Raw genomic sequence first — 13,043 nt, 5'->3', positions numbered from 1 at the left:
ACGCCCGATTGACTTGGCTACCTCACCTTCGTCAGCTTATGCGGAAGTGCTGGCAGCACCTCAATGCTCTCCGGTGCCTGAGCAACACCAATTGGGGTGCAGAACACTCTACGCTACTGCAGTTCTACAGAGCCCTTATTCAATCCCGCCTTGACTATGGGAGTCTGGTTTACGGTTCGGCGGCACCCTCAGCGTTGCGTTTATTCGACCCGGTGCACCACTGTGGCGTTCGCAGCAACGGGAGCTTTTAGAATGAGTCCGGTGACCAGTGTCCTGGTGGAGGCTAGAGACTCTTCATTGAGGTTAGGCGTGCACAACTGCTCGCCATTTACGTTGCACACGTTCGTAGTTCTCCTGCGCATCTGAATTACTGATATCTTCCACATCAGTGGCTCGGTCAGGGCTTACGATTGCGGTTCGCGTCCGGTCCCTTTTGTCTGAACTGGAGTCCCTCCCATTACCACCTTTTCTCGAGGTCCATTCACGTACACCTCCATGGTGTACACCTAGGCCGCAGATTCTTCTGGACCTTTCGCATGGCCCTAAGGACTCCGTTAACCCTGCGGCACTCCGCTATCACTTCCTCTCGATTCTCGACATGTACCGTTCCCATGAAGTGGTTTACACCAACGGCTCTACGGCTGATGGTCACGGAGGCTTTGCGTATGTTCATGGAGGACGTATTGAACAGCACTCCTTGCCAGATGGCTGCAGTGTTTTTACTGCAGAGCTGGCGGCCATATCTCGTGCTCTTGAGCACATCCGCTCATGCCCTGGGAGTCATTTCTCTTGCGTACTGACCCCTTGAGCAGCCTACAAGCTATCGACCAGTGCTACCCTCGCGATCCTTTGGTAGCGTCCATTCAGGAATCCATCTATACCCTGGAACGTTCCCATCGTTCAGTTGTGCTTTTGTGGACCCCAGAACACGTCGGAATACCAGGCAACGAACTTGCCAAACAGGCCGCGTGGAAACCGCTTCTGGAGATGGGCATCACCGAAGCTGACCGACGTTCTGTCTTACGCCGCAGGGTTTTTCGGCTTTGGGAGACGGAATGGCGTAACAGTACGCACATGCAACTGCGTCTCGTTAAGGAGACTACGAACGTGTGGCTGTCTTCCACGCGGTCCTCTCGCAGGAAATCAATTGTCATTTGCTGGCTCCGCATTAGCCATACGTGGCTAACGCATGGTTACCTCCTCCATCGCGAGGACCCATCTCGGTGTCGCTGTGGCTCACAAATGACGGTCGTCCACCTCTTGCTGGCCTGCCCACTTTTAGCCGCTCTGTGGCGGACATTTAACTTTCCCAGCACTCTGCCTTCGGTGTTGGGTGACAATGCCTCAACAGCAGCTTTAGTTTTACGTTTTATTCGTGACGGTGGGTTTTATCTTTTGATCTAAGTTTTGGCGCATGTCCTTTGTCCCTCTGTGTTTTCCATCCTAGTGCTTTTAGGGTGGAGGTTACAGAGTGGCTGGCTTCTCCTTTTTATTCTCATGGTCAGCCAGTCATTGTAATCTGCTCTCTTGCTTTGATCTCTTTCTCGCGTCTCTCTCTGGTTTTCTTGCCCCATTTTGTCCAGTTAACTGTTTGTTGCTCTTGTATCATTCTTGTGGTTTTCTACTTCTTTCAAGCTGTGTTTTGTATGTTTCGAATATTTTACTCCCACCCTTGTGGAATTATATTAATCGGAATGAGGGACCGATGACCTAGCAGTTTGGTCTCCCCCCCCCCCCCCCTGTTTTAAACCAAACAAACAACCAAGAAGATGACCTCCAGAAGTTTTTATGCCTTTCGAATGAAACGGTGCACAATTCCACAATTACAATCAATAACTGCTGCAGCACGGGTAATTGAGACGTAGACACCCTCGGTATACTAATTAGAGCCACTTTCTGAGTATGCAGATATAATATTTTCATTTTTAGCAAACATATACTACCGCTTGCTAGGCGAAACAATCGTACCTAATGATCTGAAAGTTGTACGTGTCACATCAATGGAGAAGAAATGAAATCTTTGTATACCGCTGAATTATAGACCCGTAATACTGACATCAGCTAGATTTTGGAACATGTACAGTGTTCCAAGATTATGTACTACCTCGAAGAAAACGATCTACTGATACATAAGCAGCACGGTTTCGGAAAATATCGTTTTTGTGAGATACAAGAAGAGGCTCTCTATTCACAGAAAGTAATAGGTGCTATAGACGGGGGATCTGAAGTCGATTCTTTCCCTCTGGATTTGCAGAAGGCTTTTGACACTGGTTCCCACAAGCTGCTTCTAATCAGAGTACGTGTTTACAGAATATCGTCCCACCTATGTAAGTGGATTCGCGATTTCCTGTCAGAAGGATCACAGTTCGCAGTAATCGGCGGGAAGTCTTCGAGTAAAACGGAAGTGCTATCTGGAGATCCCCAAGGAAGCGTTACAGGCACTCTGCTGTTCTCAAAGTATACAAACAGTTTACGACACAATCTGAGCAGCCCTGTTTTCAGTGGTTCCAGATGATGCCTTCGTTTACCGTCTAGTACAGTCATCAGAGGATGAAACCGAATTACAAAATGAGTTACATCATAATCACATATCTTCATGGTGGGAAGCATGGCAGTTAATCATGAACAATGAAATGTGTGCTGTCCTGCGCATGAGTATTAAAAATTTTCGTTAAATTTGAATTAATAATTAATAACAGGAATTTAAAGGTTTTAGATTCAACTAAATACCTTTCGATTACCGTTATGGGCAACTTACATTGTAATCATTCTAATCATCACACGAAGTCTGTTGAGGGAAAGGCGAACCAAAGACTGCATTTTCTTGACAGAGCACTCAGAAGATGGTAACGAAACTACCTACACTATGCTTGTCTGTCCTCTTCTGGAGTTCCGCTGCGCGGTATGCGTTCCTTACCACACTGAATTGATGGAGTATATCGAAAAAATTCAAGAAGGGCGGCTCGTTTTGTATAATTGTGCAATAGGGGTGATTGAATCACGGATATGATACGCATGTTCATTTGACAGTAATTAAAACAAAGACTTTGTGTTGCGGCGGTATCTTTTTACGAAATTTGAATCACCATCTTTCTCTTCCGAATGCGAAAAAAATTTTTTGGCGCTAAATACATGGGGAGAAACGATAATTGTAATAAATTAAAAGAAATGAAAGCTGTCACGGAAATAAATACGTGTTCATTTTTCCCATTTGTTATTCGAGAGTAGAATGGTCGAGAATCTGTCTGAAGGTGGCTGATAAATCCTTCACCAAACACTGAAGTGTTAATTGCAGAGTAATTATGAAGGCAGCAATTCACATTCAACTGCGTCAGTTAAGACACTGGATTCGCATTTTAAAGGAATTGGATTATAATCACCCTCCGGCTATCCTGATTTAGGTTTACGCATTCTCCCGATATCACCTCATTGCTAATGTTGGGAGAGTTTCTTCGAAAATGCCATGGAGGATCTCCTGTTCCAGCCCTCTCCAACCCTGCTTTGCGCTCTCGCTGTAACTACGTATTTGTTTGTGCAGAAGCGCACACACGCGCGCGCGCGCGCGCGCGCGTGTGTGTGTGTGTGTGTGTGCTCTCTAATTGTACATTTCGTTAATTTTCTGTCTTCCGCTTGCATTAGATTCTTTCGCTGATATCGATCAACACTGGTACCAACCGTGCCCCATTTCAGAAAAAGCACTTCTGCTTGAGATATCACCGTACGTTGTAAAAGATAGCATCTCCATAAAACTTCAGACATCGATGTTGTTTCCGAAATACAGTTTTATTGCACTACCTTTTATTGCCTAGTATATGTAGAATTCGCCGTTCGTGTCACGGTGCTGAGCAGTCTGTGGCAGAATTATGAATCAATAAAGATGATAAAACATAAGTGCATATTTTTGTGTGACATAAGGATCACAAAAGAGATCCTGTGGTAAAAAACACATTTAAATCATACTTATATAATATATTTTATAGCATTACATATCTGTTACAGTGAAACTTTAGTGATATAGTTGAATTGAATGTTTCCTGAATTATTAGATAAATACTTCTCTAGTATTTGTAAAGGCAGAAGAAAGAAACAGCGTCGTAAGAGTGGAGCTGTCAAACTACTGTCACACCATGAAAAACATTTTACTTTCAATGTATTTACGTCAGTTACCACATGATTAAAACTGTGACAGTTATAAGACAGTTCACTAATGACGTAATATGGACGTCACATCAGTTTAGACTTACTTGAACTGGCGATAAGTACCGAACCAGTATGTTGTGAAAAAAGATTACTTGCTTTAAGCAGGTAATATCTATGCTAATAATCATGTCGTTATCAGACATGTATTATGTTGCTAGCTCTAAAGAAGAAAAACATAAGAATGCATTTCATTTGACCTATATAGTTCTTACACTTTGCAAACAAATGTTCCTTTTTCTCTCGATACACAAATTAGCATTACAATTCTTGCAGCGAACTGATGAACTTCCCCTGCAACTCTGGCACAACTAGTCAATGTCCACCATTACCCTGGTGAACAGCTTAGTTCTAAAAATTACTGAAAAGACGTGCCGTTTGGGGTCATTCGAAAACTACTAATGTAGAAACAGTTCTAAATAACGCAGCAGAACACGCCGTATTCTCTAGAAATACGACAGCTTTCTTGCGAAAGACTAAGCTGAAAAATTTATAATGTTTAATAAATTAGTCACATACGTTTTTGGAATAACGTCTGCCATAACAACTTTTTGTCCATATATTCCTGAAAATTATATATATATCACTTAATAGTTTTTAAAACTTCATAACTCTCCTTTTTAAAGTTCAGTAATAATAAATATCAACTGATGAAATAAATGTACCCATGCTAGTAGGGACTCCCATGGTGAAACAGCTCGAGTGGTCCAATGAAACGTCGCAGTGCAGCATCACTTCCCATACTTGTTATCTGAAGTGTTACAAATCAGTGCTGTGTGCAAACTGAGAGGAAATGCTTCTCGCTATACAAATACAATAACATATTTTAAGTGACAAACTGTTTTGGATCAGTTGGTTATATGAGCGATAAAAGCTTGATCGTACGTATCCCGAACTAAACAGAGTAACACTATCATTTCCTGTGATTCCTATTCGCTTTGGTGCCCCTACTAAGCGCTGCAGCTGTCTACGAGCTCAGCGTGTTGTTTTTTCAGTTGCATCAACAGAGCTGGTGAAACACTGCGAGACGGGCTGGGCTCACCCGATGTTGCTGAGAACGCGGAAAAGATGCTGTGATATCTTTTACGAATAACTGTCATTGTTGTAGCAGTTTTGATTCGCAGCCCAATGTTTCTACCAGAACCTCGGGACTACGTCAGACTAAGAGACCACATGGAACCGCCAACGGCAATCACGAGTTTAGGTTCTCGATGTGATGGCAACTTCCTGTACTAAGTATCTTCCAGACTAAATACCATGGTGTAACGGGCCATCCCAGGCTCACTCCATGAGCAAGCCAGACTGCTGCGCAGGGGCAGCGGGTCATATTCCGTGAACCGCACCCGTCTTCAAACATCACGGAATGGGATCCATCATGCCACATGGCAGCGGTGCGATGGTACGTCGCCATTCTCATACATACTACACACCAACATGAAAAGTCCTTGGGTTGACGCCTCCGGCAATTGTTCCACGAATTCCGGTGGGATGTTATCTATCCCTTCTGCCTTAATTCGTCTCAAATCTTCCATAGCCCCCCTCTGTCTCCCATACTGACTCCAATTTCTTACTCTATCAAGTCATCAGAGAAGTTCTCTCGTTCCTCTAGGTCTTCAGTGCACTCTTTCCACCTAACCGCTCTCTCCTTTGCGTTTAACAGCGAATTTCCCGTTTTACTCTTAATGTAGCCACTATTGTATATTTCATTTACTCACTTTCAAAAGGGGCTGCTATTCATTACACTAAGTCTAAATTATGCCTAATTTTTACTGATTTCCATACAATTGCCCAACGACAATACTTTACTGTGGAGAACATCATCGTCCTCGAATAACCTAATCGAGTCTGGCAAATCGATTGTGTATACTGAGAACAGTATAGATTCTATTACCTTTCGATGGGACACACCCGACTTTACTCTAGTTTTTATAGAACATTCGCCGTCCAGTATGATACAGAGATTGATACAGGCATAACGTTATATGGTGGCCAAGAGCCTGCTTTGCTGACCGGCGTAGCGGACAATCGCTAAGTATTTGGAGCACTGGAGCACTGGATATATCATCTCGATGCATAGGTATTGAACTCAATGTGGACAGCAGACGCTATTTGACGAAAAAATTAGAGAGTCTTGGGCACTGGTCTGTTCTTCAGGCAACCGCATTCCGTTCTTCAGCTGGACGACGTTCGAACAAAGAAGCCGAGTATTGCGCAAGCGTTCTTCTACGGGTATATCTCTTCTCCTGTGATGCGCGAACATCGGATATGTCGACTGCGTGGTCGCCGATTTGTGCGTCGCGAATCTCCAGCAACCACTGTTGATTTTTTGTAGACTCATTAAAACTTGTTGAAGAAAAGGTCCCCATGAATATATCAAATCTCCTCCTGATTCTATGCTCTCTGTTGATAGGGTTTGTTTATGGACTAGACAGCTTTATCCCGTACTAAATTCTGAAGTGAGAGATCAACTGCAGCACATTTTGGAAAGTGTTCTTTTTTTCAGTCAGCCAGCCAGGCAGCAGCAGCCGGCCGAGACACAAGCGTCAACAGGAAAGTAACAGTTTTTGTGAGACACTTTACGATTTCCTTGACAGTTTACTTTCTTGAATTTGTGCGTGTTAATTTAATATTTAACAGACACAGTTCACCCGTCTTCGTTTGTGTCGGAAAGTAAAGCGATCTGGGACATATTGCAAGTTCCTGACGGGCAACAAATTTAGTCTCATCTGAGTGCTTTGGTAGTTTAGTTTTTGAATCTCTGAGTGTGAATCTAATCTAGTAGACACAGTTCTTGCGTTTTCGTCAGTGTCTACAGGAGAGTTTTGTAGCGCATGCCGATAGTCCTTTTTTTGTCTGTCTGGTGCAGTTTTCCAGGATCTTTAGTATGGATAGTGATTGCGACTGCTGTCTTGCGTATGCGAGCCGAGTTGGTGACACTTCGCTCTCAGCTCCAGGTTGTGGAGGCTTTGGTTACACAACTTGAGGCTGCAGTTGGTGGGTGTCACAGTTGTGGTCTGGCCTTGGGGGTCCAACGGACCTACTAGTCCGCCGATCGGTCCGCAACAGTGGCCGGAGTTGGAACACTTGCGCGGAATGAACACACTAAGAACTCCAGAAGTCCAGCATAGCTGTTCGCGCGAGCTGGCTCGCACTCATACCGCAGCAGCGAGGAACCATGCATCGCATCAGGGTGGTTCATTAACGCGTTTCGTGGAAAATTTATTTTTAAGACTGTTGTAATGAGAACTGACAATGAAATTCAACGTATCTTTTTGATATCTTGATGATGAGAAGAACAGGGGGCAGCTAAGTAAGAAATATACACTCCTGGAAATTGAAATAAGAACACCGTGAATTCATTGTCCCAGGAAGGGGAAACTTTATTGACACATTCCTGGGGTCAGATACATCACATGATCACACTGACAGAACCACAGGCAAATAGACACAGGCAACAGAGCATGCACAATGTCGGCACTAGTACAGTGTATATCCACCTTTCGCAGCAATGCAGGCTGCTATTCTCCCATGGAGACGATCGTAGAGATGCTGGATGTAGTCCTGTGGAACGGCTTGCCATGCCATTTCCACCTGGCGCCTCAGTTGGACCAGCGTTCGTGCTGGACGTGCAGACCGCGTGAGACGACGCTTCATCCAGTCCCAAACATGCTCAATGGGGGACAGATCCGGAGATCTTGCTGGCCAGGGTAGTTGACTTACACCTTCTAGAGCACGTTGGGTGGCACGGGATACATGCGGACGTGCATTGTCCTGTTGGAACAGCAAGTTCCCTTGCCGGTCTAGTAATGGTAGAACGATGGGTTCGATGACGGTTTGGATGTACCGTGCACTATTCAGTGTCCCCTCGACGATCACTAGTGGTGTACGAGCAGTGTAGGAGATCGCTCCCCACACCATGATGCCGGGTGTTGGCCCTGTGTGCCTCGGTCGTATGCAGTCCTGATTGTGGCGCTCACCTGCACGGCGCCAAATACGCATACGACCATCATTGGCACCAAGGCAGAAGCGACTCTCATCGCTGAAGACGACACGTCTCCATTCGTCCCTCCATTCACGCCTGTCGCGACACCACTGGAGGCGGGCTGCACGATGTTGGGGCGTGAGCGGAAGACGGCCTAACGGTGTGCGGGACCGTAGCCCAGCTTCATGGAGACGGTTGCGAATGGTCCTCGCCGATACCCCAGGAGCAACAGTGTCCCTAATTTGCTGGGAAGTGGCGGTGCGGTCCCCTACGGCACTGCGTAGGATCCTACGGTCTTGGCGTGCATCCGTGCGTCGCTGCGGTCCGGTCCCAGGTCGACGGGCACGTGCACCTTCCGCCGACCACTGGCGACAACATCGATGTACTGTGGAGACCTCACGCCCCACGTGTTGAGCAATTCGGCGGTACGTCCACCCGGCGTCCCGCATGCCCACTATACGCCCTCGCTCAAAGTCCGTCAACTGCACATACGGTTCACGTCCACGCTGTCGCGGCATGCTACCAGTGTTAAAGACTGCGATGGAGCTCCGTATGCCACGGCAAACTGGCTGACACTGACGGCGGCGGTGCACAAATGCTGCGCAGCTAGCGCCATTCGACGGCCAACACCGCGGTTCCTGGTGTGTCCGCTGTGCCGTGCGTGTGATCATTGCTTGTACAGCCCTCTCGCTGTGTCCGGAGCAGGTATGGTGGGTCTGACACACCGGTGTCAATGTGTTCTTTTTTCCATTTCCAGGAGTGTATTTCTTTACGACTGTTGCAGTCCTATGATGAATGCCGTTTTAGGACGAAATTTAAATTGACAAATTTCCATTTTATTACAATTTTATTTAAACGTCAAACTTAAAAACACAGAACGTCGATGAATATTACTTATTTTGCTTTTCACTAAAGGATCAATGTCTGTTACGGCATTTTTGAGTAATGCTAATTCGAAGACAAGCTCTTAAGTTGAAGTCTGCCAGTGAGCTTCTATGAATCCTTTTCGTTCTTTTCATTTCGTAAAAAAAAAAAGACAAGTACATGTAAGTCCAAACATCGACATAATCGTATCTACTGTGGGTAAACAGATGTCTACAGTACTTATTTTGCTATGAAACTAATCACGCAAACGTCTCACAGTAGGTGTATAACTTCTAGCTGTAGCAGAGTTTCCACACTGTAGACATAACCCGAAAATCAGTGAAACTTAGCAAAGGTTCAGTGTTCCATCTGAAAACAAAAGTGTATTTTCACAGTGAAAATTATTGGGACGTTTGTTACGCTGCTCCCATATGATGAATACTTTCTTCAGAAATATTGTTTACAAGCCGAGGTTTTTTCCTTTTTGTTTCTTTTTTTTTAATTTCAGTACTTGGGCTTCATACTGTTCGCCTTCTAAGTGTCCATAATCTATTGCATGGAAATATACTGTAATGCTGTTGTAAACTTAATATTTTCGTCATTTTCAAAGTTTTGAAGCACATTAATAGAGCACTTTGTATACAATAAACATGTAGACTAGGCATCCTGCACTGATGTGTAGATGTTGATGTGTCTGACCACTTTGAAGTTGCTAACCCCACCATGACGCTATTTTTCATCCCTTTAAAAACAGCTACTGTCTATTGTAAGGGGAGAGTCTGCCCTAAAACTTCAATTTTTTCCAAAAAAGTTTAATGGCTATTTCACATCTTCGGACTGTTTACTCTTGGATTTCAAAACGGTTTGTCCGTATTAGAATTACTAATACGTCTAAGACATGTTTGAAATACTGACTGCCGGCCGCGGTGGCTGAGCGGTTCTAGGTGCTTCAGTCTGGAACTACGCGGCTGCTACGGTCGCAGGTTCGAAACCTGCCTCGGGCATGGATGTGTTGGATGTTCTTAGGTTACTTAGGTTTACGTAGTTCTAAGTTCTAGGGGACTGATGACCTCAGATGTTAAGTCCCATAGTGCTCAGAGCCCTTTGAACCATTTTGAAATACTGACTGCGTAAGGGGTTGTGTCACACCGAAAGACGCCAAAGATAATGTTTTGTTTCTGTCACCATCAAACAGAACCATCTTTACTTCGACCGTGGCATAAACACAACTGGGAAAAACAAGTTGCAAGATGCCCACGAAAATTAAAGCGAAACAATTGGCAGCCAGTCGTTTGAAGTCAATTACTTTGACTGTTCACTGTGTAGGTTAAAATTTAGAGAATACACTTAAGTCCTGTTCAGTACAGTCGACAAGATCCAAGGAAACAGGCATTGCCTTAAAATCAATATCCCTATTACTGCACCTCCTCAGGATGACTGTGATTAGATTTTTATTCATCTATCCTGATCTTGAAATTACAAGAAGAAGCCTCATATAAGCAGGAAGGGAAAACGTTGTAGTGAGTTTTAATGACTACGTGTCTTATAGCAAAATTCCTTTTTTGATGAAATGTTAAAATCCATTTTACCATAAGTTTGTTTTCCTTAGCTGAATGCCAATTTTTATCATACATCTTAACCAACGTAAATGAAATTTATGCAGGAAGTAGTCTTGATGTGTTTACATACTTCTATGCATTAATAACGAAAATGTAATTTGTTTATTCTATGATCACATTTATGTATCAATAGCTCAAGATAGATAACCTATGCCCGCATCTCGTGGTCGTGCGGTAGCGTTCTCGCTTCCCACGCTGAGTTTCACAATTGGCGGCCTCCACTTGTCAGAGCCATTTGAACCATTTTGAGATAACCTATAATAACAGAATTAAAGAAAATTTAGGACTGAAATTTGAAATAACACTGAAAACAATTTATTAATATTTCTAATAAAATGAATGCACAGAAGAGTTGAACTACGTCTTGCAAATGTACATACAAAATCCGGCATGTGAAAATTGTGGTGTGAGTGCCAAAAGTCGGTTTTCAAAAATACCATTAAATCACATTCAAAATTCAGAACTCGAAAACCAATGAAGTAAAGTGCTTTAAAAATTTGGTATTGCTTAATCTTTACAGAATCGACACGATTTTAAAATTTGCTTGCTATCGGCAAAGTAGAATTAAAATTAAATTTTTGAGTGGAGTCTCCCCTTAAGAACCGCGCCTCATAAACTGTACGGTCGTATCTAAGGCTACGCCGAACCTAATTGTAGTAATTCATCTGAAGGCAGCACATTGTTTGAACTTCTGCTGTTTTACCAGTCGACCGTGCTGCGCTACGTAACGCCGTCTGACCATTCCATTTAACCGCGAGCGCTCAAAGCTCAAGCGGCGAGAAAGCGTGAGCGGTGTTGCTCGCCTAGGCTCATCCTCAACAGGCCTACTGTCGACACTGTTACTAGGAATTAGTTTTAACATATGTTGAAAGGTTGCAGAACTGCGACCAATCAATTTTTTATGATAATTTATTTTGCCTCTACAGTTTCATGCTGGGTTGCTCATCTTCCAAAGGAGGGAGAAAGCATAGATTTAATTGCTTGCCATTTGACTGCGTTTGCCGGCCGCTGTGGTAGAGCGGTTCTAGGCGCTTCACTCCGGAACTGCGCTGCTGCTACTGTTCCAGGTTCGAATCATGCCTCGGATATGGGTGTGTGTGATGTCCTTAGGTTAGTTAGGTTTAAGTAGTTCTAAGTCTAGGGGACTGATGACCTCAGATCTTAAGTTCCATAGTTCTTAGAGCCATTTGAACCATTTGACTGCGTTTTATTTTCGGTGACTGTCCATACAGATTTTGATTCCAACAACATCTCAAGTCGAATGCTCTGATTGTTCCTTAAAAAAGGCTTAGCTTTTAAGATAGCCATGTCAGTCTTCGTTAGAATGAACAAAATTCAAAAGACATTTACCCCGCTTTGTGTGGTTTCCACGGAACACCAGGAGAAGATAAGTTCTTTTCGTCCCCCATTAACTTTACTTACAATATTCACAAGACTGCCAATATTTACAAATTTATCAATGATTCTGACGTTTTTGTCATCATTGCAACTTCAGTGCATAGGCCACACAAGACAGAAATGATTTTAACATCCCATCAGCTTGAAGCTTCTGTAAAGCCTTTTCCATCGTTTCGTCAGTCTTCATTGCTGTTCTTTTCTCATCAAAGTTTAAAATTAGTTGGTTAAACTGGTGTCCGTGGTACTCTGTATCTTCTCGAAGATACATTCGGATAAACTTTTGATATTAATGTATTTATTCTTCGCTTACATCCTCCTGAGATGTTTTTAGTGTGTTGGCACCTTTCACTATAATTCCACATCTCTCTTGGCATGCGTTCGTTATCAAGCCACTGGTCCACTATATAGTCATTAAAGTTCTGAAGATTTTGGCTTTCATGCGTGATCTTCTTAATACACAGGTAACAATCATCCAACATTTCCCGGGGGAAGGTGGGCTAGAGCAGAAAACATTCGGATGTCACAGTGCATTTCCTCGTTTTCTTTATAGACTGGTGCAAATGGTTCAAATGGCTCTGAGCACTATGGGACTCAACATCTGAGGTCATCAGTCCCCTAGAACTTAGAACTACTTAAACCTAACTAACCTAAGCACATCACGCACACCCATGCCCAAGGCAGGATTCGAACCTGCGGCCGTAGCCGTCGCGCGGTTCCAGACTGAAGCGCCTAGAACCGCTCGGACACTCCGGCCGGCTTATAGACTGGAACGAGGTCGCAACATTGAACTTGCAATTATTAAACTCTGTTCTAGGAACAAACTGTTACCTACTCGAACAATGTCAGTTTCGAGCTCCATCATCAGAGATGCAGGGTTCCATGTTTCTCGCTTTTTACATGACAGCAAAGCATAAGCAACTGGAATGGTGTTTCTTTCCTCCAAAGAACTGTTAAGATCGCCGTGGAGTGTAAACAACTGTCCA

This window comes from Schistocerca americana, chromosome 8, assembly GCF_021461395.2.
Source record: "Schistocerca americana isolate TAMUIC-IGC-003095 chromosome 8, iqSchAmer2.1, whole genome shotgun sequence".
Classification (NCBI taxonomy): domain Eukaryota; kingdom Metazoa; phylum Arthropoda; class Insecta; order Orthoptera; family Acrididae; genus Schistocerca; species Schistocerca americana.
The sequence above is the reverse complement of the archived record's forward strand: the minus strand, read 5'-3'. Positions refer to the sequence as shown.